The 27,470-nt window shown below is 46.9% G+C and overlaps 1 protein-coding gene across 1 annotated transcript in view; it reads right to left on the reverse strand.

Annotated features, from left to right (window-relative positions):
* ITPKB (inositol-trisphosphate 3-kinase B) overlaps positions 1-27,470 on the reverse strand; it is a 107,885-nt gene that overhangs the window by 43,500 nt on the left and 36,915 nt on the right. The window lies entirely within an intron of this gene.

The following is a 27,470-nucleotide window of genomic DNA, read 5'->3' on the forward strand; positions in this document are numbered from 1 at the left end:
AGGTTGTCAGAAGGGGATACTCTGCCGTAACTGGTGTTTACCACGACCCACCGGGTGCTGAGGAGGAAGTGGTTGCTATAACCCCAAGGGGGAAATGCTCGCTTGAAACAGGAAAATGGAACTCTTACAACTTTCCATTAGCAGCATTCGAGAAGCCGGCCACACTGGGAAACACTTGCACAAGCACTCCCCAGAGTCCCTGAGATGAGTGTCAAGACAGTCCAATCACGAAGCACAGATCAGGACACAGATACAGGTCCATGTTGTTTCCAGAACGTCTCAGCACTGGAAAAACTCTCATGATCACTTCCCTTACCTCCAGCAGGCTGAACTTGTAAGGAGCTGTGGGGAGGAGGAAGAAAGGGGGAAAAGGCAGGATGACATATTGGAAAGAACGCTGGGCCCAGCGAGGATCAGAAGACCTGGGCTTTAGTCCCAGTTCTACGGTTTACTAGTGGTGGAACTTTGGGCAAATTACCCACCCTTCCTGCTTCTCGATTTCTACTTCCTCTATAAAACAGGGATATTTTTCACTGCTCTGCTCACATCCTCGGGCTGCTGTGGGAATCATATGGAATCCTTCATAGGATGAAACTTGTATGTGCTATGCAAATGCTTGTTATCACTGTAAGATTCGAGTCTGCATAAAGCTTTCTTGAGTCCCAGCCTCTTGGCTCCTCAAACGCATCCTCTCTGCTACACTTCCACCTGAGCACTTCCTCAATCCCCCTTTACTTGTAATTCTGCCCACACTGCTGCAGAATTTCAGTAGAAGATCCTACAGTCTGGGCAGAAGAGTATAAGCAAGTCTAAATAACCAAAGTGGGGGGGAATTCAACCAAATCACTTGACTCTGGGCTCTGTATTCCCACATTCTCTCCTCTCCAGAGATGAAGATTTCATCCTCAATGGCTAATTTGCCTGCTTGGAGGCTCAGATTGGCCCCTGTTCTGAGTCATATTTTCCATTTAGTAAAATGAACATCTGGCTGCTGCATGATGCCTTTTGTGTACCGTCACCTAAGCCACAATTACCTGCAAGGTAATTCATGCCACTACAGCACGGTGCAAAAACAGGGTTGGTTTGGGAAGATGAAAGTCAGCCATCTTAGTTTCAATCTTACATGCAAATTTTAATGAAGAAAAGCCACTACCAGCAGGTCCACACACACTCACAAAGAACTCATAAATTCTTTTAATCCAAGTGTTCAAAGGGATCTTGGGTCCCAGGAACCATCCTGCTGTTTCATCTCAGTGAGAGGCAAGATGGTTAAGGAAAAACAGCTTTAGTTTCCTCCATCCCCCCAGTCCTCCTATCGGTGTGACCTTGACCAGGCCACCCAATCTTCTAAAAACCTTGGCTTCCTCATCTGCAAAATAGGGGTAATAACAAGACATGTCCTTCCCAGCTCCCAGGGTTATTATGGCAACCAAGTGAGAAAACAGATGTGAAAGTGCTTTGCAAACCACAAAACACCGTCCAAGTGTGAGGTATTGTTATCTAGCAAAAGTGCCTTGAGAATAACACAGAAATGGAAGCATTTTAATTTGTTAATGGACTTATACCACACCTTGACTTAAAAAGGATGTAGGGTAACTGCCTGAAGGAATTCTGAAATAATTTCTAAATAAGTTTATCCAAGCAAGTTGCCAAAACAACCCACTGAATTGGGTAGTAGGCTTTTGGATAATAGGAAAACTGCAGATCGCTGTTCTTCATTCTTATTTCACCTTTTGAGCTCTGGAAAGAACAGGAAGGACCATATTGTGTTGCCTTTTAGGCAAGAACTAAACAGTCTCTTCGCACCCTCCACACCCTCCCTATTCTCACTTCCATCCCCTGAGAACCTGGGAAGCAGCTCCTTCTCCAAACCTGCAAACCTTCTTCCTAGAGCCCAGGCTAGCTTGGAAGCCTGGAGCGATTTGAAACGCTGTCCTAAGATCTTGAGGCCAAAGGCATCCCCATCATCCTTCCAAGAGGGTGTTACCCCCAGGGACAGCAGGAGTTTCCAGAACACACAAAGGCTTATTCTGCTCACAAGGATATTTACCAAATCAGCCCCGCAAGAATTTGCCAGGATCAGGGCAAAAGAGCAGAGCTGGGACAGCCTTCTGATTCACAGCCTGGCAGATTCACCCTTCTCTATTATTAGCAACCCAGGCACGATGCCAACCAGGGCTGGGGAGAGACCTTGGTGTCAGGGTAGAGAAGGCAGGAAGAGGTGTGTGTGCAGTGGGGGAAGTATGCAGAGTTGCCTGAGGTTTCCTCCAGAGAGCGAGCTAGCAGAGGGGTTGGTTAAAGCAGTCTCCCCTTCCTCCTTAGCTCTCTAACCTCCTGTGAATCTCAGACAAGCCCAGCCCCAGGATCAGAAGCCCTGGAATCCAGACCCACCCTGAATGTTGCTGGAGGTGCTCCCCCTTCCCCTTCTGGGCCCAGTTCAGAGGTGCACAGCACTGCCTCTGCTGGGTACCACCGGACTCTAGGCTGTGCCAGAGGCTGCAAGATGGAGAAGCATAGAGAAACCGACGGGAAAGGTGGAGAATCTCTTTTCCCTGCAACTTGCTGCAGCCCTAACGCACATTATGTTCCCTCCTCATAACAATGACTACCACTGAAAGAGCACCCATTACATACATCACAGGGCATTCACCTCCTGTTATAGACAGGAAAACAACCGTGTGGAAGCTCAGCAGGCTGCCCTGGAGAAGAACGTGGCTAATGCTGATTGAGAGGGACAGGACTGAAGGAGGAGATGAGTAGCTTCACCTTCATGCATCTTGTATTATTTCATTTGTATAGGTATTTCACGTGTATTATTTAACGTGCTATATCAAGCTTGTACAGGCATTACTTGAATACACTGAAAACCATGAAATGAAGGAATTGAAAAAAAAAAGAAAGACATGTTGCCAATCAATGGTAGAGTCTAGATTTGGACAGATTTGTCCAACTCCAGAATATACTCTCTGGCCACACTTTCACAATTTGTCCAAATACCAAACCAGGACATGGATGCTAACAAAGACTATTTTTCTAATGTTATTCATATGAATAATTTTACAAAATAACCAATAACCAAACATTTGGTTATTAAATATGATAAATGTGGCCTATGGAAAATAAAATGACACAAAATGAAAACTGGCTGCCATGTAAACTTAGGAGAGGGCAGAGGAGCCACGGTGACCCCAGACTCACTTTCCATAAAGGGGGAGGAAAATCAAATCCCCTGCAGATGGCTGCAGACCTCAAATAGAGTTGCTGCCACTGAGGGCAAAGGCCAAGCCCCTGGAGCAGGCTGACTAGTCTAGTCTAGTGGTTAGAAACATGGTCTCTGGAGCCAGGCTAAGTGTGAATTCTGGCTCTGAATTTCATAGCTGTGACTTCAGGCAAGCTTGTTTGTGCCCCATTGGTTTCCTCACCTGTGAAATGAATTTGGGACACTGTGAGGACTAAAATATAAAGTATCTAGCACTAAACACTACCTAAGTGTTCGTTATTATCATCATTATCAGTCTTGGTCAGAGAGAAAAAGGGCGAATTATCTATTCCAAAAGGAGCCAGGACTGGGATAAGGCTCTGGTGAGCTTTTTACGTGGTCTTGACAACGGTGTTCATGATAGGCTTATTCTAGGCTGCTCTCTGCTCTCAGGAAGGAGGTTTCCTGTGTGAAGAGAAGGCCTCCCAGGAAGTGACAACAGAGGTATCAATACTCCCAGCAAGAGAGCCACAGGCCCAGAGTGGATGCCAGAAAGAGGGGCATCTCAGGGAGCATGCCTCCGCAGAGGGCTACTGATAAGGAAGAGAGCACATGGTTGCCCAGAGGGCAGGCCCGCGGGGAAGCACTGACGCCAGCACTCAGGTTAGGGGAGTCCCGGTGTCAACTTCTGTAGAGATTGGCACTCATATCCCAAAGAACTGGGTGTCTCTCTAAGATATAGCTCCCCGCCTCCCAATAACTCTTCCTCCAGGTGTTTTGTTCCAATGGCTGACAGCGTCTATTCAGAATTTTTTAAAATGTCACTTTGTTTCTATTTGTAAGAAGGAATTAAAATGTACCAAAATTCCAAAGAAAATTGCCCCTTTTCACATGTGGTTGCCTGTCTCCCCTCTTCCCTTTTCTGCTTTTGATCTTATTTAAAATCTCTGACCTAAAAGTGAACTCTGATATTCCATGCTCCTGGAGTTTTGGGAGGACCCTGACTTCAGAGGCAGAACTCCTGAGTTCTTCTGGTTCCAGCTCTGCAGCTAATTTGGAAACCCCAAGAAAGTTGTATCACTTGTTTCAGTCCAGACAATGGAAAGATTAACCACATAAACTCAAAAATACTATCTGGCTCTGAAATTCTGTGTTCTTGGGATAGTCTCAAAAAAGCTGAGTTGTGGGGACTAACCTAAGTCGATATTCTACCCTTTTGAACTGGTGTTTAAAGGAGAAAGAAGATAAACGAGTGTTTTCCTCATCAGTCATTCAAGATTATACTTAAAATTACATTTTGCAGAAATAAAAGCAGTATTTTTAATATTAGGAAAAGGTCTAAAAGGGTGACTACGGGTGATTTTAATTTCTTTATAGTTTTCTGTATTGACCCAGTGATCTATAATGGACATGTCACAGTTTAAAACTCAAAGGTTATTGCTTTAAATTCGATTTTGCTGGGGAGAGAGGAGTCTGGCTTCTAAAAGCGTCCTTTTCACCAGTGAAACTGCCTTCACCCCCAACCCTGCAGCAAACCTGGGAAGAGTCAAAGCGCAGGCCAGGCGGAGAGGGAGGGGACAAAAGGGAACTATAAAAAGCCTCAGCACCCAGTAGATTTCCTACTGCTGCTGACACCTTGGCCCAGCGTCTGTGCCTCTGACCTGCTTACGGAGACCAACCACACCTCGATCCTAACACATCACCTGTGAGTGCAGGGTCAGCTCTCAAGCGGCCTCAGACGGCCTCAAACTAAGCTCTGGGCGGGGTTTTCAACCCCGAAAGCCCAGAACTGAGCCTCCAGGCAGCGCAGCGCCCGCGACCACGTGAGCACGGACCCGCCTCCCCCGCCTTTCCATGACGTGACTGCTGGGGCGGGGAGGGGGGCGGGGCACACCCCAAAAGAGTAAGCGAGTTCCTGAAATTCCTTGAGGTTTGAAAGACACCTTAAAGATTCTAAGTCCCTTTTGGCGGAGAGGTGGGAGGTAGGGAAGCCTGAGGGCATCCCAGAACCAGCATGAGGAAGAGAAATGTGTCAGCTCTTTCCCCAAGAGAGTCAATGCTGAATGTGTTAGGTAGGGTCCTTTTCCGGGACCAGCTGCTGAACCGATGCGTGAAGAGTCGGCTCTAATATGATTACTTGTATTAAGTTACCCACGATTCTTATGAAAAAGGAAACCAAATATCCCACAGTACAAGAAGGAAAGAAAAGGGGGCCCCAGGCTTTTCAGCAAGGGGGTTTGGAAAGAAATGGATGTTGATGATAGGGACTTTTCAGAGACCAGGCTCAGCCCAGTTGGGATGCAACTCAAGAAAGTCAGATCGAAGGACTAAACCAAGGTACTGTTGGCCAAGATAAATTTCAAACGCTTTTTCTCATCAGGATTCATGAAGCCCTTTTGCCTTGAAGCCCACAGGGCACAAGAGAGCTACCCTGTCCCTGGGACAAACAGGAAAATGTTCAACCCCATCCTGGGTAAATGCAAGACCTCTGCCAAACCCAACACATACACCTTGTGACTACCGTAAGTGGCTGTGCTCTTTCACATTGCTAAGAAAAAGTCCGCAGCTATGAAGTGGTCAGCCTCTGAGGTCCAGTCATTGCCCTGACAAGGCTTTGAGATGCATGCTCTCTGAAACTCCCCTCCCTTCATCTGGCAAAAATTATTCATGCCATCCTTAAATAGCCTTTCAGCTGAGCGCTTTGGTCAGAAAATTAACCACCTGCCTCTTCTCACCATGTCAAACCCAGTGGTCTCGTGAGAAGACCTAACGTGGGGTGCTTCTCAGTCCACAGACAGTGTTGCTGGTTCCCAGAGGCCAGATTGTTCCTTTCTTCCTAGCCTGTGAATAACACTCCCACCTAGAACCAGCCCTTCTGCTCTTGAGGGGTTACACTTCATTTACCTTTGATTTAGCCAGAAAGTTTACCTTGCAGACACCTCTATCTGTAAAATTGGGCAGAGAAGGCAGGGAAAGCAATTAGTGTGTTGCGTGTGTTCTCTGAGCCTACCATTATGCAAGAGAGCTTGTGTCCATTCTCTAAGATGGTCTTCACAACCACCCTGGCAAGGGCACAGAGTTCCTAAGCGCAGAAAATTTGATAAATCCAGAGCCCAGATCCAACCCAGGCCTTCCCTATGCCAGGCTGCTTTCCTGCAATTGCCTGGGGCATACAGAAAAATACCTACATTGAGGTAAAAGGTTTGATTTAAAAATTAAATATAATCATTTTCTTTTAAAGCCCAATTTGCATAATTTTGCATTGTACAGATTTGGATCTGTGCTTCATCCTCTCCCACCTGCAACAACATTTAAATGCCTCAGCCTGGGCACTAAAAAAGGGAGCAAATGCAAGTCTACTAGCTGGCCATGTTTTTGGTAACCCTGCAAAACAAAATTTCCAGCTCTCCAGATGATACCCCCACCTCCTTCAAAACAAATGCCTGTACTCCAGCATGTGTCACTCAGGAGTCCAAGCTGGGAGTTCAGACTCAAGCTGCTTATAAGCTCATAGGCTGAATGAGGGCATTACATAAAAAGGCTCAGAGCTATGGGGGAAACAGTGTAGGAGCGATGTCGGCAGTCCACCTAAAGGCCTGGCTGAAGAATTTCTGGGCCTCCTAAAGGATCCCCAGGCAGCTGCCACCAGCTCATCTCCAGTAGTCAAAAGCCCACCACTAGCTGAAGGCTGGGAGGGCAATGCAGTGGTTCTTGACCTTGGCTGCACATCAGTATCACCTGGGAGTTTTACAATCATTGTTGCCTGGGTCCCCCCCGCCCCGAGATTCTGGCTTAGTCAGTGTGGAGTGTAGTCTAGCACAGGAATTTATTTGTTAAGCTCCCACATGTTTCCAAAGTGCAGTCTTGACAAGAACCACTGGGCTAGTGTTTGGTCAAAGTGGTCCAAAAGAGCTAGGAAAATATAAATAACGTTCAGCAGGCCATTCAGGGTTCTTGAGAACAGAGAAGGACCAAAGGGACTTCTGTGTACTGGCAGTGAAAGGCGAGGTAGCGAGATAGAGCAAAGGGTTTGGAGCAAAGCAAGCAGAAATTTGAGTCCTAGCTCCAGCATTTTGCCCACCATGTAACCTGGGTAAAGCCACTCGTTCATTCTGAGCCTTAGTTTCCACATCTGTAAAATAAGGCTGCTTCCCTTACTGGGCTGTGCTAGGAATTAGCTGCACTAGGGCATTGCCTGGCACATACAAGGTCTTCTGTAAGTGACACTTGCGATTGTTAATAAACAAATTGCACCTGGGATTGACTTGTGTTTGGTATTTAGAGAGGCTGTGGGCTGATGGTACCCTTCAGAGGGGACCCCTTTAGCGAACGAGATTCAGACTTCCTTGGGGAGGAGCTGTGGAAGATAAAAGAAGCTGAAAGTGGTATAGGAGACAGGCAGGGCAGCCACTCAAGCATCTGGGGCATCTCCAGCCTTTGTTCTCTATCCCTAGTCCCTTTTTCTCTGCAAGTTGAGTCTCAGGAGGAGGTGTATATTTACAGGGAGACTCCAGCTATATTTGGCCATGTTCTACCTACCAAAGTGGGTGGCAATCAGACTGGATTGTGTCATCCCAAGCAGCTCTGCCCAAGACAGGTCTGTCTGCCCACAGACTCACACCTACCTTCTACCTCATACGTTACACCATGATGCTCTGAGGGAAGCCAGGCCCTAGAGAGGGCAGCCAGCACTACAACCTGTCACCTGTGCTGTCCATGCTTGCATAAACCTGGGTAGAAGACACAGACCCTGGGCATGTATGACAACTGTCCCGAGGCAGAGAGGGCTGGGGAATCCCAACTCTGCAACACTTCCCCCTTCGTGCTTTGAGCAGCCCAGCATAAAGGAACCCACTGCCTACATGATTCTTTCTGCTTTTCCTTTTCTCTCCTTTCTCCCTTAACACCTATAGAGTTGATGGAGCTCCTTCTCATCCATTATTTCTTATGATGTTCAAAACAGCCCTGTGAGGCAGCTGATTACAGGGACTAAGATGACCTGGATTCACCAGTAAGAAAACAGAGGCTCAGGCAGATGCCATTACTTGCTTCCGGTCACAGGACTCATCAGAAACAGGATTTGAACCCATGTCTATGTAGTAAGAACCCATTCTTCTCCACCATGCTATGCCCCATGGCCCCCTACCCATGTCAAAGGCCCTCCTGCTTGCTGTGTAGTATAAGCCATCTGTGAAGTGGAGATGGTGGCGGGGGAAGGGGAGTGCAGACATGCAACTAATCTAAGCTCTAGCTGAACTCAGAGTCCCCCTGACTTAATGCTCCATTCTAAAACTGAGTTTGAGCAACACATCATTCCATCTCTCCTTTCTCCATCTGAGACAATGGCAAAGCCCCCTATCCAAGGACAGGCTGGACAAGTCAACCACCAAACATCTTACAACATCTGTGCCTCAGAACACAGCTTTCTTCTTACCAAACTTCACTTTAAAGCAATGAAGGTACCACAAGGTACCTTCATTGCAAAGAGATTTTGTTCAATTGCTGGGCCAATGTGGGAAATACTAAATTCCAGTCAAAGAAGGCATGGATATCCTACTAATTCCCTAAGGCATGTTCCATATTGACAAACCATCTGGCTTTCTGAGTGTCAGGGACATTTCCAATCCAAAGAGTAAATGAACTTCCATAAGTAGAAAAATAACCTCTTCACAGCACCCAGTTCTCACCCGCCAAGAATTCTCTCTCACCTTTCGCATGCAGCACTGATGCTGGGGCCATTAGGAACAAAACAAAGGGGAAGGAAATGGCACCAGGTCAGGTGTTACCAGAAGGATATGTAAAAGCAAGTGTAGAATCACCCCCAAGAAACTCAAAGTAGGAGAAGCACTTGCTCATCTGTTACCAGATACTCACTCTCCAGCTGGCCGGCCTAGTGCACGCTTCCAGAAGGAGACCAGCACCAGCTAGGGAGCAGAGCAGTCAACATGTGCACCCCACCATCCTCCCTCGAAAGTCTGCATGGAAGGCCTGCATTTGGATTCACAGACAGCTATTCTTTCAATGAGCACAGCCGACTCACAGGTCCTACACGGGGAGAATGGAATGGGGTCAGGAAAAAACATTGCTTTCCTTTTCCCTTTGAATGCCTGAGTAGACACTGAAGCCAAGGTGGGGAATGAAGGAGGTGGCCTCTGCCCCAAGAGGGAAACAGCCCTTTAACGGGAACAACACAGTAAGAGATTCATCCAAGAGTCCCTGTTTTCAGAGCTACCTCCCTACACCTCCATTTGTGGACACCCGTTTCAAAACTCAACCTGTCCTCTTGCCATCCACAGGATATTTTAATTTCCTTAGAATGTGGCACTTCAAAATTCAGCTCGTGCTGAGCTCAGTGTTCAGCACCCTGGCTCCACACAGGCCCGCTCTGCCCCACTCCTGCCCCTAAGTCCTAGCGACATTGACCCACTCACCATTTCCCGGTCCCACCACATTCTCTCAGTTCTCCTGGCCATTGCTCACGTGGACCTTCAACTTGGAATCGTCTTTCCTCCCTGTCCAGCCACTAAGGTCCAACTCAACAGTAAACTGAAGTCCAGCCACTGAAGTCCAACTCAACAGTTATTGACTGTCCCTTCTCCCACAGAGCCTCCACAGATGAGCTCTGGGCCTCCCAGCAGGCCCCAGGGCAGTAGCTGTTCCTCCCTGTCTGCACCCACACGGCATGGCCCTACCCTCATGGGCCTCCCTGCAGCCTCTACCCAATGACTCTGTGATCTGATTGCATGTCTCTGTGACCAGTGACATCTCCAGGTCCTCAAGGGCAGGCACCAGGGCTTGTTGGGCTGGAATGTTCAGCATGTAACAGGTGTTTAATTCATTGTTTATAAAATGGACACATGAGTTAACTAATTAAAAGCTCCACAACATTGTACAAGGGAAAAAAATTTCACTTTCTCATCCATGAAACTCTGGAGCTGGGGAAATGAAGTGGCTGGCTGCTGGGTGCCAAGACAAAGAACTGATGACGGGGGAGGAAAGGAGAAAGAGTGAGGGAGAAGAGGAGGGGGATGATGACGATTCCAACCTGTGACATTACTGCAGAAAGCAACCCCAGGTTAACAGGCAAGTTGCTAAAGGAAAGGGAATGGCAGATAAAGCCCCTGCCTCCCCCCGCCCCCCTGCCCTAGAGGGTTTACCAGGGCACTTCAGCAGAACCCAAGGGAAAGCCATGTGGGCCAGCAGGCTTCCAAACCAGTTTTGTCTGCTCTAATGAGGCCACAGGGGTGGGTGGGCAGGGGCAAGTCACAGAAGCATCTGCTCTTGAATCAACAGTGAGGCTCTGGCTGGCTGAAGAATGTCTCCAACTCCCTAGTCACCCAGTGGACCTAATTTCATTCCTGGACATGTCTAGTATAGATTGAAAGATAAGCCATAGTCAGTTTCAAAAGGAAGTGGAGCAATTCCCTGGGGTTCACTGAGATACCATGATTAGATTGGGGTCCCCAGGAGCATTTCTTGTTAAGTGCCAAGTCCAGAACTCGGCCTTTGGGGAAATGGGGGAAATTCAAAAGGATCAAACCCCCCAAACTCCCTTTAGCTCAGTGGGAAAAACCCAAAGCTCCTACGCTGCCTCTGTGTGTCCTCTGGGGCCCCGAACCTGCGTCAGCCTGTGGTGTAACGTGCCCTCCACCCCAGCACAGACATAACACAATATAAAACTCATTAAAGACCAGAGGACTCCATAACTATGTGGTACTAAAAGGAGATCTCCTGCCACATGTTTCCCATCTAGGATTCTTTCGTGAAAGATCATGTGTAGCTGTGCACAATGTCGAAAAAGGACATCCCAAAGGGTTTGGGTGTGTGTCCATTTTTCCTAAGGGTTGTCCTGGGGTGCCAAGTGCACATCTGCCACCATGTCCTGGAGGCGATATGTGGCTGACTTTTCTGGCAATGGGAGGGGATAGAGCAGAACTGGAGGTAGAGAAAAATGTGCAAGGAGAGTGAGTTATCGCCAAGAGGATTTGACCGTGCTGTGACAACAGAAGTCCCCTGGGTCTTCAAGCCTCAGGCTGGGATGCCATAATCTGGAACCTCCAGGGAGTGACATCACCATGTGCTGGCAGGGACCAATGCCCTGCCTCACTGATGTGGCACAAGTCATTTGCTGCCTTGGGTCTCTAGTACTGTATATTTGTAGTCAGTGAGCAAAAAGGAGTATTTTAAAAAGTAATCTTTCTATAGTGTCATTTACACTTGGGCCAAAATAAGATCAGAGTGGAACAAAATAAACTCTAATCAAGAAGAGAAGGCAGAAATAGTGCAGAATGCTCCCAGATATTTCCACCGTGAGCTATAGAACCGTAAATTATTCGTAAGAGAGGTCTTCAGAGACGTAAGTCTATGCCTTCCATCCTCGGATGAAAACAAAAATCTCACCCACTATCCACAATGAAGCAACCAAAAGTGGGCCTCGAAAGGGAACACTAGGGTTTGGAGTCTTCTATGCCATCTGCCCTGCCACATCACACCCTGATCCCTTGTTTCCAGCCTCCAGCTCAGAGGCCAACATAGAAACAGTTTCTACCCTCTGTCCCTGGAACAGCTTTTTCCATTGAGACCAAGGGTGCTGCCCGCTGTAAAGGAACATGAATGAGCTCAGAAATCACATCTGCTTTTGCGCTTGTCAACTTGAGGCTGGCAAAACTGAGGGGTTCCATGAAACTGCAGCCCCAGCAGTTCCAGCACTGTAGGGAGCACTTAAGAGACACAGTGCCCTCATGCCCTCCTGTGGCTGTGCTTGGCACAGAGGGGCCACACAGATACCAGCTGTGGGCAGGATCTCTAGCTGGGCAGCATCACCATTGCTCCTCATTGTCAAGGGGCCTTCTGTGTGCGGCTCTCTACTCAAGACCACAGGGATAGAGGTAAAAACATTAAAAAGATACTGCTTCCGAGTTTCCTCAAGGAGCTCACCAACTCCCCCAGGCCTCTGGGGAGGAGGAAAGAGCAGCTCCTACCACCTCAAGAATCTTTGCCAGGACCAGCCAAGGGAGTCTCTGTAACAACTACTTTTAAAAAGAAACAGGAGAAAGCCCCCAATCACCCTAAGTTTTCCTTAGGATAAATACACCCAAAGTAGAAGCTATACCAAGTCTCAGGCCCGAGCCTCTGGCAAGAAAAAACAAATGGGCTTAGCATTTCTGATAGGGTTCACACTTCTGATAGGGTTCAGCGATGATAAAACCCTTATGAAATGGCAAATAGTGACACTGTCATACAAGAGATCCCTGCAGCCCTTGAGTGTTCTAGAAAAGAGCATAGCCTTGTTAAACTGCAGCCCCCTATATGTGGCAGGTACCACGCTGGCACTGGAAATGCAAAGACGAATTAGACAAAACCCCTTGGGGAGCTGTTTTGCAGAGCTGTTCCTGGAAACTCAGAATGTAACCCCCCCACTCCTAACCGCCCCCCATCAGGATTGTCTCATGTGTTCAGGGTCCCACAGAATCCAAGCCAAGAGTCACCCCCACTCTGCTATCTTTGGCATTAGATAGTAATGAGGGCCAAGAAGAGAGGACAGAAAAGGAGGTCCTCCATCTGCAAAGCAACCCTTGACAGCAGCAGCCCAGCTGCTCGGGGACCACTGCCCAAAATGCTAATGAAGCCAGTCACAATTAGTAGGCTACTCAGGGGCTGCCCAGACCACAGAGCTGCTGCCACAGTCAGCTGTGCCAGAGCAGCCTGCTGGGTCCCAAGCAGAGCTTTTATGCTAGAACTTTCTCCTTCCCCTTTCACCTGGCATTTGGAATGCCACCAACAGTCTTTGTACCCTTCTCTCTGCTTGATCCACAAAACCATCCAAGGACGCTGGTAGGACTCTCATTGATAAAGACAAAGACAGATGGGTAGGGATAGGGATGGGAGTTGGGAGAAGGGTCCAGAAAAAATGATTTGGACTCTTTTTGCTGTCATTACCAACCACTCCATTTTCCCCCAACAAACAAGCTCTTCCCCACTTTACTGACATCTGGATTCCACTGGCTAGTTCCACTAGGTTGGGAGCAAGTTTGTTTTCCAACCTCTTTAGGGTATTCAGCAGATGGTGATCAACACAGTCCTCTCCAAGGAGAGACGTTTAGTTTTATGAAAATTCCTAAAGAAAGCCACTGGGATATGTTTTTGTGCCAAGACATCTGACAACTGGCCTATTTATAAAGTTCCAACCAATAATCTCTCAAAAGCACTCTACCCACAGACAAAGAGGCAATGACGAAAAAAGTAATGAGGCCGGTATTAGGTTTTTGTTTTTCAAACAAGGCAGAATTTACCCATCTAAATAAATAATACTATCTTCAAAGCCCGCCCCCTTAGAAGGCTCTGTGCTGATTCCACTGGGGCTGTGTTTTCTCAGAACATTTTTGGAAAGTCCTGTTGTGGAACAGCTTTTGTTTCCCAGAGAGTGTCCAGGATAAAGTTAATAAGCATCCAACCAGCAGCTGCTACTGCAGGCCAGGTACTGTGGCAGGCCCAGGGAAGGAGAATCCTATAGGTAAATACAACAAGGTCTCTCCCTGGCAAGATGCTAACTATCCTGGTGGAGAAAGAAGGAGAAAATTTTTGTGGGTTTTTTCTTTGTCGGAAGGTTTTATTTGTGTGTGTGTGTGTGTGTGTGTGTGTGCGCGCGCGCGCGTGCGTGCATATGTGTTTGTGTACTTTTAAGTTCAGAGGTACATGTACAGGTTACCTAGGTAAACTTGTGTCATGGGGGTTTGTTTTACAAATTATTTCATCACCCAGGTATTAAGCCTAGTACCCACTGGTTATTTCTCCTGATCCTCTCCCTCTTCCTACCCTCCACCCTCCAAAAGGCCCCAGTATTTGTTGCTCCCCTCTATGTGTCCATGTGTTCTCATCATTTAGCTCCCACTTATAAGAACATGCAGTATTTGGTTTTCAGTTCCTGTGTTGGTTTGCTGAGGAGAATGGCCTCCAGCTCCAACCATGTTCCTGCAAAGGACATGATCTCATTCCTTTCTATGGCTGCATAGTGTTCAATGGTGTATATGTACCACATTTTCTTTATCCAGTCTACCACTGACGGGCATTTGGGTTGATTCCATGTCTTTGCCATTATGGAATAGTGCTGCAATAAACATACATGTGCATGTGTCTTTATAATAGAATGATTTATATTCTTTTGGGTATATACCCAGTAGTGAGATTGCTGTATTGAATGGTATTCCTGTATTTAGGTCTTTGAGGAATCGCCACAGTCTTCCACAGTGGTTGAACTAATTTACACTCCCACCAACAGTGTATAAGCATTTCTTTAAGGAAGAGAAGATGTTTTGAACACATACCATAAGCCAGGCACCGGGCAACAGCTTTTGACATGTTATATTAAATATGGACCCCAAAATCCTCTTAGATATAGACAACCAGGCTCAGAAAAGTTAAAGTGACCTAGCCAAAGTCACACAAGAAATAAATTCTGAGACTGGTCCTGATCTGGGGCTCTCAGGCCCCCAAACTGGTCCTCTCATCCCCACAGCATCCTGCAGTAAACACACTTTCCAGGACAGAAGGCTGAGGCAGAACTCACTCCTCCTACGTCAAGCACTCACCTCCTGTTTACCCTTTCATCAAGAGGCTCTGACAAGCCAGTGGGCAGGGAGAGTTTCTTCAGATATAAAACAGGACTTTTCATAACCCTAGTATTTACGTCAACTGAGAAGGACAGACACTCAGACACAGTCGCACACACTTCATTCACACAGAGGACCGTCAATTCAACGTGTCCACCTACCTCACAAGCAGGCAGGGAAATCAGGCCGGCATCTCAACACGTCAAAACTGGTTTCCTGCAATAGCCAAAAGGTGGAAGCAAGCCAAGTGCCATCGGCAGATGACTGGATAAACAAAATGTGATATAGACACACAATGGATTATCATTCAGCCTTAAAAGGGAAGGAAATTCTGACACATGCTACAACAGGGATGACCCTTGAACACATTATGCTACATGAAATAATCCAGACACAAAAGGACAAATGTTGTATGACTCCACTTATCCCAAGTACTGAAAATAGGCAAATTCACAAAGACAGAAAAGTAGATTAATGGTTGTAGGGGCCTAGGAGAGAGGGGAGAGGGATTATTTAATGGGTAGAGTTTCAATTTGAGAAAATGAAAACGTTCTGGAGACGGATGGTGGTGATGGCTGTGTGACAGTGTGAATGGATGTAATGACACTGAACTGTGCACTTAAAACGGTTAAAATGGTGAATTTTATGCTATATACACTTTGCCACATTTAAAAAAAACTTGTTTTTTCTCTTTGGAAATATGGATGCATAATCTCTTCCTCAAACAAACTCTGGGCACATGCATATGACCAGTGTCTTCTATTCTCTTCCCAGCCTCAGCTCATGAGGCTTCAGATGAGAGAGGCAGGAGCCATGCTGGGATGGGGTCTGACTGGGGGGGCTCTGCACACGCAGTGAGCAGGCATTCTAAAATCAGCCCCAGAAAATCCCCCAAATGCAGCACAGAATGCCTTAGCCCGGCCTGAGTCAACAGCAGGAAGGGGAGGGCCCAGAATGAGCAGCCGCATCCCCTCCCCTGAAATTTGCAAAATAGTATTTTGGCTAGTGCATTTGGCCCAATATAGAGCAGAGCAAAAAATTTTTACGGAGGAACACTGAAAAGAGACTGCTAGTCCTAAGACTGAGGTCTTTAGGAAAACTTTGTTCTCTGACCAATTTCAACTTTCCCTAATAAATAACAATGCTGTAATGCCAAGCAGTCTACCATGCCACCTTAGCAGCTGTGCTCTGCTCCTAAATGTTCTGTTTATGTCTCCCCATCGTGTCACTGTGATGGGTTCAATTTTAAACTACCCCAAGCTAATAGGAAATCCCCCAGAGCTCTGGAAGCAGCTCTGTGTTGCGTGGGTCCTAATCATGAAGGTGGGTTCAGTGGTCACCCAGGGCCCACCTGGAGTCTGTAGCACTCTTTTTCCTCTGCGCTCCCAGGTACCTGCTGAACTCCAAATGGGTGCCTACCAAGCACCAGTGAAGAAAAGTTAAGAGCACCAGAAAACAAAGATAAAATGCCTGGGAGGGAATCAGTATTTATCGAGGGCCTACTACATGCAAGGTGCCATGCATCTATTTTTCCTGGAGTCTTCGAAACCCTATAACTTTCAAGTTTTATATATGAGGAAATGGAAGAAATTCAGCAATATGTCCGAGGGGCAGAGCTAGGGTTCAACTCTAAGCCATCTGACTCCAAAGCTTATACTCTTTCCATTACACTAGGCTGCCTCTCAAGATCATGTGGGGTTTTTTTTTCCTGGTTCTTGTTTTTTATAATCCTGCTTGTCTGGCTTTTAAACTTCTCCAGCTTTTCCACAGGCCCTAGCCCAACCCAACTTTCCATTTGGGTAAAAAGAACATCATCCCAGCTGCTATGTCCCAAGTCACATGAAATGGCGGGAACAGATTTCATAAACACAAGTTCAAAAGCCCCTTTAAATAGGAAAGTAGAAATTATTTTTCAGGGGGTAAGCTTCTAAAGAAAGCATTCCCATACTGTAGCCCTGGACTTCTTAATATAAACCACCAGGTCCAATTCTCACCCTACACTGCCATAGAAACAGCTGAGGCTAAGCTTGGGCTCCAAAGCCCCTGTCTTCCGCCAGAGAGCCTGGCAGTCCGTGTCAAAAGTGTACTGGCTATTTCTGAGCCGGCCACTATAAGGGAAAGCCACCCCCAAGTCACCACTCAGTTTAGTCCCAAAAATGAGAGCTGAAGGTAGCATGTCACTAAGGGGATTTATTCTTCAAATGTAGAATTGTTAGTGCTCAATATATAAATACTCAGGTTTGAAGAATATGCCAACTTCTTTAAAAAAAGGAAAGGGAGGCCGGGTGCGGTGGCTCACGCCTGTAATCCCAGCACTTTGGGAGGCCGAGATGGGTGGATCACGAGGTCAGGAGATCGAGACCACCCTGGCTAACATGGTGAAACCCTGTCTCTACTAAAAATACAAAAATTAGCCAGGCGCAGTGGCAGGCGCCTGTAGTCCCAGCTACTCCGGAGGCTGAGGCAGGAGAATGGCGTGAACCCGGGAGGCGGAGCTTGCAGTGAGTGGATATCGCGCCACTGCACTCCAGCCTGGGTGACAGAGCGAGACTCCGTCTCAAAAAAAGGGTAAAAACTCCCCATGCAACTGTGAAAATACTCTCATTTCTCCTTCTTCTCCTTTCCTGACAAGAGCCAACATTCAGCAGACAACAAAATCTCAACATCTGGCTCCTAAGTCCACAGCTTTCAGCTTTTTCCTGGGCCTGGGAACTCTTGCCTCAAACAAATCCTGGATGAGCTGCTTCAAGTGTGATGGTAATAAAGTTCGGCTGCTCAGGAAGCAAGGCAGGCATGTGAGTCCTGGCTTGGGTACTGCTGTCCTCCAGGGTGGCCCAGAAGCCCTCAAAGGTAGCACATTACAAGAGTCACTTCTGGTCAACTTTGGTGAGCAGACAGCACCCAGCTCTGCTTTCTCGGGAGCAGGACTGCAGTTTCCGTTGGGAATAGTGACAGCCAAAAGCTCAGAAGAAGAACACACAAGACACTGAGCTGAGATCTCTTCGGGCTTCTGGAAGCAGTTAGACCCTCCACCATTCCCTTCCTTTCCCTAGCTGGTCTAAACTGCTGTCGAGCGACGCTGGGCAGCTCTTTGCACACAGATATTAGGAAAACCCCTGCCTAAGAGTCATTGCTTTAGAATTTAATTTCTAGACTTTAGAACCACTTCCTATTGGGTCTGTAGCGATCACTGCCTGTTCCCCCACCGACATGTTTTGTAAGCAATCTAATTTATGGTGTTCTCAGTATATTCTTCACATACACAGACACACAACTGAAAACAAAAGTTTCACACAACAGTACTTAACATTTCTTTGTGCAATGAATTCTGTTATTTTCTATTCTACTCTATCACATTCTATTTTATTAAAACATATTGGTTGCAACCATCTAAATTGATCCCCATTTGAAGATCACAATCTGTAGTTTTAAAACTGCTACGGTCATAGGAGCCAGTCCCACGTTTTTGAATTATAGCCCTGTGCTGACACCATGGGTCAGAGAGGTGATCTGTACCTTATTCCCCTTTCCTGGATAACTCAAGTTTACTCAAAAAGCTCCACATCAACGCTTTTAAAAAAGAATTCAAATGATCCATGCGGCCCCACCCACAATGGGTTCTCACAGCACACCTTGTCTTCAGACATAGCTCTGAAAAAACTCAACTCTGCGTTCACAGAACCATTGCCAATAATCTTTAAGAGGTGCCAGAGGACTAAATATGGGTAACTATTTGCCTAACATTTTGCCAAAGTGGATTCTGAAAGCTTCAGACTGATAAACATAGGGCTGGATTACCGAACAAGTGATTTGTGAGCGTTTACAGGGAAAGGTAGAAATCACTAAAAATCTACATGGGTTCATTAAGAAAAACTCTCAACAAACCAATATCATTTCTTCTTTTGATGCAGGCTACAAAATCAGGAAGAATGCCATAGAGAATGTGTTCAGATTTCACCAAGGTGCATGAAAAGATAGAAAAAGAAAATATGTGTCCAAGTATGGTTGAACAGTTTTGAAGCTGTTAGAACAATTGTACCCCTAGAGGCTATTGATAATAGACCCTTAAGAACATTGGAAATTGCTTTTATTAGGACCCTAGAAGGTTCTTTTCTGAGTCTGATCCTAGTCAAGCTTTCTATCTATGACTTCTTTAATTAGTGATAGCAACATTACCAATTGGTATGGCGTGTCCTCAATAATAACTGATCAGCTGATGAACTGGGCACCCACAGGGCACTGTGCAGTTTTATCAGGTACTTTTACACATCTTATCTCATTTGAGCCTCCAAGTCAGGGAGCCAGGTATTATTATATTCATTTTATAGTAAAGAAACTCAGGCTCAGCCATCCATGTTTCTTAACCTCAGCAATATGAACATTTTCAACTGGGTAATTCTCTGCCGTCCTGTGCATTGGAGGATGTTGGCAGCATCCCTGGCCTCTACCCACTATGTGCTGGGAGCACCACCCTTACAGTTGTGACAACCAAAAATGTCTCCAGACATTGCCAAACATCCCCTAATGGCCAAAATCACTCCTGGTTGAAACTGGGTAAATCAAACTTTGATCTGGCTCGATCAAGGTCCACAGTTAAAAAGTTACCAGGACAGTATTTGAATTTAGGTCTCCTCATTTTTCCAACTCTTTCAAAAAGCTGGAAGGGGTCGGGCACCGTGGCTCACACCTATAATCCCAGCACTCAGGGAAGCCAAGGTGGGCGGATCACCTGGGGTCAAGAGTTTGAGACCAGCCTGGGCAACACGGTGAAACCCCATCTCCACCAAAACTACAAAAAATTAGCCAGGTGTGGTGATGCATACCTGTAGTCCCAGCTGCTTGGGAGGCTGAGGCAGGAGAATTGCTTGAACCCGGGAGGTGGAGGTTGCAGTGAGCCGAGATTGTACCACTGCACTCCAGCCTGGGCGACAGAGGGAGACTCTGTCTCAATAAGTAAGTAAGTAAGTAAATAAATACATACAAAAATACATAAATAAATAAAAGCTGGGAGAAGATAGTGAACAGGATAAATTACGAAAATCAAGAGTCAAAATTATCTTGATTAACATTCTAGGCCAAAACCACTAATACAAGACTGAAGGTCCGTATTTTGGTTTTAAATAAATCAATTGTGCAAAATGAGATTGGCACTCGCGGCATTTTATGGCAGTTAATGTATGGAAGGTTGGGGAAGGGGGATCGGTTAACCTTCGGCCCAGGGAGTGGCAGTCCTGTGTGACTCCACAGACGCCAACACGATCTTGGCTGCACTGACAGGGCAAGCAGTCCAGGCATCTCCCACACTCCCACCCAGGCCAGCTGCCCGAGCATTGGCCCCGCCATCCTCTCTCTCTTCTCACACCTGCAGCAGACCTGACACTACCTGTGGGGCCTCCCCCTTCCCCTGTAGAACATAGCTCTGCCCCATCCCACTCTGTCCTCTGGCAGCAGCAGCAAGAGTCGGTGTGCAGCAGAATTGGAAGACAAATGGCAAGAGGGAAGAGGGGAAGGACAGGAGGGAGGGGACATGGGGGAGAAGACAAGAAGGCAAGTGGAGAAATTATGGCAGAGCCCACAATGCCACTGTGAGCCCCCCAAACCCAGGGGGCAAGACAGTAAGATGAGGGAAAAGAGAAGGAAGTGGTGAGGAGGGGGAGGAAACAGATGCAGGGCCAGCAAAGGGAAGAGGAGAAGAAAAAGGCAGAGCAGAGGGAAAAGACTAATTACTCCCAGCCCTCCAATATGTACTTCCATGCTGCTGCTTCTTCCATTCAGCTCCTTCCTACTCCTGGCCCAGAGCATCCAGCTTGGCCTATTACTCACCCATTAATGCCTCTACCTGGGAATCTCTGGAATTCACTATGCTGGATTAAAACCCTGGCTCTACCAGTCACTAGCTGGGTGAATTTAGACCAATTACTTAATCTCACTAAGCCTCAGTTTCCACATCTGTGAAATGGGGACAATAATATCTATCTCATAGTTTTGATATGGGATTAAGTGAGACTTAATTTTAAATATATACACACATATATATACACACATATAGATATACGAGTGTGTATGTGTCTCTCTCTCTCTCTCTCTCTCAACACAGATGCTTGGCACATATAAGGTGCTCCCTGGTAGCTAGTTTTAGTTATAATGTACATCCCTGGCACATAGATAGCAACTTATTTTACTATCTTGGACACCGGCTTCCACTTCCAACAAGGCCAAAGCTTAGAGAGGAAATGGCACATGCCCGGCCCCTGTATTTTCTACTGTTTCCTGAGAACATCATTTCTAGTTAGAGTATTAATTACTAGCTTGGAGCATTATTAGCTGCTGCTTGGAGACCAAGCAACCGCTAAGATGGCTGGCCTTCTCCATAGAACTCATAGCTAGCACTAGCAGTGAGGAAACACACATGCACGCGCGCACACACACACACACACACATACACACACAGTCTTTACATCTGGTTAGGGCTCCGAATATTTCCTGTCTCATCACACTTACTAAGGCCTGAGAATCTCAGAGCTGACAAACTGCAGAGGTGAAGTAGCCTAAGCCATTCCCTGAGGCCTGAGTGTTCTCTGCAGCACCCGACTATAGGCAGGGGGGTTAGCACAACCTGTCCCCATTCCCAGGAAAAAACCCAGCACACAGATCACACTCAATGATGTCAGCTTCCTACAGGAAGGACAGGTACAGCGTCACTAATTAAAAAGAGGTCACCATCACGAAGTTCATTCATCCAGGCCTCATGGAAACAAATCATATCAGCTACCACCAAACAAAAGGATTCATGTTAATTTGGAGGTGTTCTTATCTGAGAGCAATAGGATATAGTTCACCAAAGCAGAAACCTGGGCAAGCATCAACTAAATGTTGGTAGGTCCAGGAAGAAATCCACTGATTCGGGCTAGGTGCCTGTCACAACTTGGTTAACCTTTCTGAATCTGTCTCCCTGTCTGAAAGATGAAAATAGTAATAGTTGTTGTGAGGAGTGATTAAGATATGATGCATTTAGAGGCACGGTACAGTGTCTGGCAAAGATTTGAGAAACTTTAGGCTCTTTCCCCTTTCTGCACCAATAAGCAAATCTGAAAAGATCATGAATACACAGTGCTGCAAAATGAGAAGTAGAATCTCCCCTTTTAGACAAGAGAGCACTGTGATGCAGACACAGGCCCGGCATGAGCAAGGAAGGCCCTAGTTCCCCTTCTCATCATCCCTGGAGAGATGGGTGTCCAGAGGTCAGGTGAGGGAATCTCTTTGTGCGTGATTCTCCAACTCTGCAAACAATGGCTGGCCATTTCATCTGAGGAATAAGCTGAAATCAAACATACCTGACAGGCAAACTGGGCTTTATGCACTCCCAAACACTCTGATGAGCACTGAAGTCACTTTTCCTCACCATGACTATGGGAGCTAGAGAAGGGAGGCAATTAGTGGTGAAGACACTGGGGACCTGCCCCAGGTGGCATAAGTGAAAGAGACAATTCTCTAGGGTCCTCTGTACCCACCCAGAACTATCCTAGAAACACCTAGAGCTGCCCTAGGAACACCACAGTTCTGTGGCCTACCCTGGCAGATGTACCCTCATATCTGGGTGATAAGGGGTCCCCAAGAGGACCCAAACCCTCTTGGGGCAGCCCTGGTCACAGCCACAACTGGCTGCCCACAGGCTGGGAGCCACTCAACTCAGAGGCAGGGTCCTATGCACTGTGCTCTCCAGACAGACGGAAGGACACTCCCCCGGGGCAGAACAGCACTGTAGGCTGAAGGGCAGCTTTGAATCTGTCTGCCAAACCGGTTCAAATCTTGTTTTCTGTCCCCGAAATGTCACCAGTGTAACTGTCAAGGGGCCAAGGGGAATCACCCAAATTGGACAGCACCTTATGGGCAGAAGCTCTGTTTGGTTTATCTTTTGTTTCCACAGCACCTAGCCTAGTGCCTGGCATAGAGTGGATCTTCAGGAAATTTCTGTTCCTGTGAAACATGAGAAAGGTCACAGACTCCTTAAGATCCCTAAAGCAGCTACGACAGCTCATTTCTCAACTGACGAGAGCTGACCTTAGAGGCCAGAAGGGCAGGGCTAGGGATGCTGACTGCTGGGGTGATGAGAAACCTCTCTTAAATCAGAGTATGGAGGCACTGAGCCAATTAGAGAAGGACCAACCTTTCAGAATAGTAAGACTGGAAAGTGTGTGCCTTCACGTTTCATTTTGCATCTCCTAGACTAAACCAACTAAACCAATTCTGGAAAAGACAGAGGCCACGGTGACAGGTATTGTTCACTTATATATGAATGAGTCATTACTAAGTCATCAGAGGCTGGAGAAATATGGAAGACTCTTTTCCCCAGGTTGACTAGGAAGAGGACAGGCATGATCTGCAGGAGGTTATGGAAAGCAGCATCCCAAATGGGGCAGCCCTCCCTGCTCCTGGCCACTGGGCTAGAGCTCGGCTCTGCACCTGGCCTCTCAGCCCATCCTGCTGACTGCATTCACACAGATCTGCTGATAGTCTCCAGACAGGGCTAGCTCTGCTATCCTGGTCATATCTCAAGCCGGTACCCTCTCCAACCTGTTGCACACATTTGCTTAAAATTAAGAGGGCTGAGCTGGGCAGTGCAAGAAAGAACTAGAAAGCCAGTCTCACCTGGAAACTACCAACTGCTGGGAAGGACACAGGGAAGAGCTGGCAGGCAAGAACAGTGCCTTAAGTTTTCTCTTGGTTAGGTGAACTCTCCACGGCCCTCTGGCCTCCTCTCAACCCCACTACCTCTCATAAGGAAGCAGCCCTGGCTTTCTAGTATGCTGATAATAAGGTACTATCAGGCCATCTGAGAAAAGTCTCATCTAGAAGGAAAGGACTCAGTGGGCCATCTGTTCTGTAGGAAGGCTTAAGGCAATGTCTCCTGGTCACAGCAACAATGCTATAGAGAAAGGAAAGGTGCAAGGGCAGGACAGAGACTGCTCTGGCTGAGCACCTGGAGGATGATCTCTGAGGATCTCTGCACCGCCAAGCACCCTCCGGGCTGCTGACGACACTGTTAGATTCCCCAGTGTGTTATCCTATACTACGGTAGTATAGACTATAGCAGTTAACAGCCCAGACAGTGCAGCCAGGCAGGTCTGGGCTCTAAACTGTGTTCACATACTAAAATGTTCTCAGACAACTGAGAAGTCATTTAACACCTCTGGGTCTCAGTTTCCTCATCTGCAAAATAGATGTATTAATAGCACTTACCTCACAGGGTCATTAGTAGGATTAAATAAGCCAAAATATTCAAACCACTTAGAACAATGCCTGGAGCATATTAAGCATTCAGTGAACATTAGTCAGTATCATCTTTACTGTCAGCTTTTTGAGAATAGTCCTTTCTGGGATATTCTCCATAGCACCCAGTACAGCAGAGCTTCATTAATTAAAAAAGAAAGAAAGAAAAACAAACACTAAGCTACTGTATTAGTCAGGGTTCTCTAGAAGGACAGAACTAATAGGATAAATAAATATATAAAGTTTATTCAGTATTAACTCACATGATCACAGGTCCCACAATAGGCTGCCTGCAAGCTGAGAAGCAAGGAGAGCTGGTCCAAGTCCCAAAACTGAAGAACTTTAGAGTCTGATGTTCAAGGGGAGGAAGGATCCAGCATGGGAGAAAGAATGTAGGCTGGGAGGCTTGGCCAGTGTAGTCTTTTCATGTTTTTTTGCCTGCTTTATTTTCTAGCCGCGCTGGCAGCTAATTAGATAGTGCCCACCCAGATTAAGGGTGGGTTTGCCTTTCCCAGCCCACTGACTCAAATGTTAATCTCCTTTAGTAACACCCTCACAGACACACCTAGCATCAATACTTTGCAACTGGCTGGACGCAGTGGCTTATGCCTGTAATCCCAGCACTTTGGGAGGCTGAAGCAGGCTAATCACGAGGTCAGGAGATCGAGACCATCCTGGCCAACATCCTGGCCTATCTCTACTAAAATACAAAAAATTAGCCAGGTGTGGTGGCACACAGCTGTAGTCCCAGCTACTTGGGAGGCTGAGACAGAGGAATCATTTGAACCTGGGAGGCGGAGGTTGCAGTGAGCCCAAATCACGCCACGGCACTCCAGCCTGGCAAGAGAGCAAGACTCTGTCTTAAAACAAAAAAACAAAAAAACCCAGAACTTTGCAGCCTTAAATCCAATCAATTTGACGCTCAGTATTAACCATCACAGCTATTAATATGATTTACTATGCAAGGCACTTTACCCACATTGCTCAGTTCCCACATAAACCCAATGCCGAAAGTGTTTTCACAGAAAATAAATACATTGCCTAGAATGATACTAGTGATTGGCCAGGCTAGGATTGAAACTCAGCCTCTGACTCGAGCCTGCTTCTTCTTCCCAAAGGCTACATTGCCTGCCTGCAGAACACCACCTTCTGAGCCCCTCCACCCTTAGCAGAATGAGAAGGGAGTTGAACCCAAACAAAATTCAATCAAGAGAGGAAGAGAACATAAAAAGAGATGCTGGGAAGCTCAGAAGAAATTCACCACCTTGTCAAGGGCTGTGTCTTTTTCTGGATCTGGGTTTGTCATCATTTGCAGCTTTTGCTTTGACTCTGCACGTTAGACTACATAGAGCACTACATGGAGCACACGGTGCCTTCAATGAGAAACCAGCAAGCAGTCAGTCTGAAACTGTTTCTACAGACATGGACAAGACTTCTCACAATGTCCCAGCTACCTGATGACACTGATTCTTTATGCTAACACACCTCCAGGAACTTCAGATGCTTTTGGTACTCTGACCAGAAGCCAGCCACGCAGGGTGTGTGTGAGCTGCAGCGAGGCTCCCTGCTATATAAGCCCAGAACTCCAGCTTTTGGAAGAAGTATCATTTCAACAGAACAGAAAGTGACACCTCAACAGGAGAATTCCTACAAACTCTTAAGTGTGCTAACATTTTCCTAACAACAGTCCTACTTAAAAACTTCACTTTACCCATTTTCTCCAAGGACTTAATCTCTTAAGCTCCACAGATCCATGGAGACACACACAGCAAACTGCCAGCACACAGGGAGTAGGAGGGATGTGACAGTCTTCCCGAATTCTGCTGCTGACTGCGCCTGAAATGAGTACACACACTTCAGGGGCGCTCACTAACCCACCCAGTTGTGACTGCAGATGTCATGATGACTGAATCCTTCTGACTCCTTGTCAGCATCCAGCGCTCCCTAATTCTGCAGAATAACTGGTACCAAATAGCCATTTCCTGCTCACCCATGGCTCCCTTAACAGAAAACTCCCTCCTCCTTTCTCCCCTAAGTCCCATGCACACACAGGGGATCAGAAAAGGCAGGAAATACTTGCCTAAGACCAGAGAAAATGCCAGGGAAGAGAAAGAGACAAGAAAATTCCACCAGATCTGTGTTGAGCAGGCACATGATTCCCCCAAGAGAAAAGTTCAACTTGCCCGGCGCGGTGGCTCACGCCTGGAATCCCAGCACTTTGGGAGGCTGAGGTGGATGGATCACTTGAGGTCTGGAGTTCAAGACCAGCCTGGCCAACATGGCAAAACCCCATCTCTACTAAAAAATACAAAAATTAGCCGGGCGTGGTGGTGGACGCCTATAATCCCACCTACTCGGGAGGCTGAGGCAGGAGAATCGCTTGAACCCAAGAGGCGAAAGTTGCAGTGAGCCAACATCACGCCACTGCACTCCAGCCTGGGCGACACAGTCAGACTCCCTCTCGGGAAAAAAGAAAAGAGAAAATTCAACTTGACGGCTAGCCCTGTTTCATCATGGTGAGGTACAGAAAAACGATTCCCTTCTGCAGGGCTGCCTATCCTCCTCTGATGGCCTCATTGTGGCTATCTGGTTACAAAGGCAGGCAACAACTGGCTCTAAGCCTAGAGAGAGATGACCAAAGTTGACTACGCTCGCACAGTAAGGGACTAGATTTAATCCAATCATTCGGCTCCAAGAAATGCACGAAATACAACTACTGGTATGCTCTTTATTCAGCAGATGGTAATGAAGACCCATTGGGAGGGTGCCTTCCCATTTTGTCAGTCTAGGACCTGAGTGGAGCCCCAACTGGGAAGCCTGGGGCAGTGTGCTAAACCAGTAGCCAACAGATACTGCATTCCAATAGTGGCTTCTTGGGCCCCTGGCATTTTTTGTTTTTACCTTTAACTGTTCCTTGCCTAAGCTCCCTCCAACCTCAAGGAACTAAGAGAATTTCATTCCTTTCTAATTAAATATTTTTTCCTCCAATAGATAATCCACAATGACCCTATCGAGGGAAAATCTGCGCTGGTGTAACTGCAGGAGGTGGTTTATTTTCATAACAGTAAAATAAACCAAATATGCCCTGTGTTTCAGAAGCTTAAACACTTAGCTCTGACAAGAACCCGAGATTCCGCTTTGCCTGCCAAGGGCTAAGTGTGTATGCTGAAGCGAGAGAAAGTGATGAGGAAAAATGGGGAATGTCTGAGTGGGTGAAGAAAAAAAAGTGCAAGGTATTATTAGAAAAACCTGATTGCACACACAGTCCTATCCCTTATGCAGGGGAAAGACCAAGTACCAGCACCCTGGGTGTGAAAGCCTGCACCAGGGGACCCGAGGGAACCAGGCCTGCCCCCCTTTCTCGCTCGACTTGTTCACAATTAAAGGACGGC

This window comes from Colobus angolensis, unplaced genomic scaffold, assembly GCF_000951035.1.
Source record: "Colobus angolensis palliatus isolate OR3802 unplaced genomic scaffold, Cang.pa_1.0 Scaffold288, whole genome shotgun sequence".
NCBI classification, from domain to species: Eukaryota; Metazoa; Chordata; class Mammalia; order Primates; family Cercopithecidae; genus Colobus; species Colobus angolensis.